The sequence below is a fragment of the Vulpes lagopus genome, unplaced genomic scaffold, assembly GCF_018345385.1.
Source record: "Vulpes lagopus strain Blue_001 unplaced genomic scaffold, ASM1834538v1 ctg145, whole genome shotgun sequence".
In the NCBI taxonomy this organism is placed as follows: Eukaryota; Metazoa; Chordata; class Mammalia; order Carnivora; family Canidae; genus Vulpes; species Vulpes lagopus.
The window spans coordinates 44020-46179 of NW_024570629.1; the positions used below are offsets into that span (position 1 = coordinate 44020).

The 2160-nt window shown below is 48.7% G+C and overlaps 1 pseudogene; it reads right to left on the minus strand.

Annotated features, from left to right (window-relative positions):
* Nucleotides 1-1339: 1339 nt before the first annotated feature.
* Nucleotides 1340-1795, minus strand: LOC121483812 (annotated as a pseudogene).
* Between the last annotated feature and the right edge of the window lie 365 nt (nucleotides 1796-2160).

Below are 2160 nucleotides of genomic sequence, written 5' to 3' on the forward strand. Positions count from 1 at the left end.
TATGGCAGGTTTAGTGTTAGAGTACAGGTTAGGTTTAGGGTTAGGTTAGAGTACTGGTTTGGGTTAGGGTAAGGGTACACATTAGAGTTAGGTATAGGGTACGGGTTAGGCTTAGTTTTATGGTTAGGGTTAGGGTACTGGTTAGGGTTAGTGCTAAGGTTAGGGGAGGGGTTAGGGTTAGGGTTAGGGTAAGGTTAGGGTACGGGTTAGAGTTAAGGTAAGGGTTAGGTTTAGGGTTAGGGATACGGTACAGGTTAGGGTTAGGGTTAGCGTTAGTTTACGGATTAGGGTTAGGGTAAGTGTACGGGTTATGGTACTGCTTAGTTTTAGGATTAGGGTTTGGTTTAGGGTTAGGGTTACGGTACGGGTTAGGGTTAGGTTTGGGTACTGGTTAGGGTTAGGGTTAGGTTACATATTAGGCTTACGGTTAGGGTTAGGGAATGGGTTAGGATTAGGTTTAGGGATAGGGTTAGGGTACTGGTTAGGGTTAGGGTAAGGGTACGCGTTAGGGTTAGGGTTAGGGTACAGGTTAGGGTTAGGTTTAGGGTATGGGTTAGGTTAAGGTTTGGGTTAGGGTTAGGGTTAGGGTTAGCCTTAGGGTATGGGTTAGCAATCGGGTTATGGTTAGGGTTAGGTTTAGTGTACGGGTAAGGGTTAGGGTAAGGGTACAGGTTAGGGTACGGGTTAGGGTTAGGGTAAGGGTAAGGGTAAGGGTAAGGGTAAGGGTTAGGGTTAGGTTTAGGGTTAGGCTTAGGGTTAGGGTACGGGTTAGGGTTAAGTTTAGGGTTAGGGTTAGGTATTCGTTAGGGGTAGGGTTAAGGTACGGGTTAGGGTTAGAGTAAGGTTTAGGGTTAGGTTACGGGTTAGGGTTAGGGTACGGGTAAGGGTTAGGGTGACTGTATGGGTTAGCAGTAGGTTTAGGGTTAGGGTTCGGTTACGGGTTACGGTTACGGGTTAGGTTTAGGGTTACGGTACGAGTTAGGGTTAAGGTTAGGGTTAGGGCACTGGTTAGGGTTAAAGTTAGGCTTACGGTAAGGGTTAGGTTTAGGGTTAAGGTTAGGGTTAGGGTACAGGTTAGGTTTAGCGTTAGGTTACGGGTTAGGGTTAGGGTTAGGGTTAGGGTTTAGGGTTAGGATTAGGGTTAGGGTTAGGGAATGGTTTAGGGTTAGGTTTAGGGTTAGGGTACGGGTACTGGTTTCGTTTTGGGTTAGTGTTAGTGTATGGGTTAGTTTTAGGGTTAGGTTTAGGGTTAGGTTTAGGGTACAGGTTAGGGTACGAGTTAGGGTTAGCTTTTTTTTTTTTTTTTTTACAAAGAATCAACTTTATTGGACATTCAGGGTCAGTTTCTCTTTTTGCCTTTCCCCGTGCCCTTGGCTGGTGTGAGAACTGGAGTTGCTGCCTGGTACAGAGTAGAGGAGATCTTGTTGATGCAATACAGCCCAACCATGGAGAAGATAAAGCAAGTGGTGACGCACACTCAATGGATGAGGCCAGATACAAAGAGAGCCAAAAGGAGGCAAAGAAGAATCTCAAGGAATATCTTTGCTTGGAATCCTTTGCCAAAAACCAGATTCTCCAGATTATTGAAGGCGGTGAGCGAGAAGACGAACAGGCCGGAGCCCAGCAGGCCGCCCTGGATGGTAAGCCACTCGGTGGAGGGCAGCTGGCGGCTGTACATCTGCATCCCGGCGAAGAGCAGCAGGGACAGCAGGGACGAGAGCGCCAGCGAGGTGCCCGTGCCCACGGCCATCGCACGCTGCCCCCAGACCCAGAAGGCACTTCAGGAAAGAAAGAGAGGCACCGAACCGCGGCAGCCGTGTAGGGCTTAGGGTCGGGTTAGGGTGAGGGTTAGGGTACGGATTAGGGTTAGGGTTAGGGTAAGGTTACGCTTTAGGGTTAGGGTTAGGGTTAGGATATGGATTAGGGTTATGGTACGGGTTAGGGTTAGGGTACTGATTAGTGTTAGGATGAGGGTTAGGGTAGGGGTTAGGGTGAGGGTTAGGTTTAGCGTTAGGGTACGGTTTAGGGTTAAAGTTAGCGTTAGGGTGAGGGTTAGGTTTAGCGTTAGGGTACGGGTTAGGGTTACGGTTAGGGTCCGGGTTAGAGCTAGGGTTAGGGTTAGTGTATGGGATAGGATTAGGGTTAGGGTTAGGGCTAGGG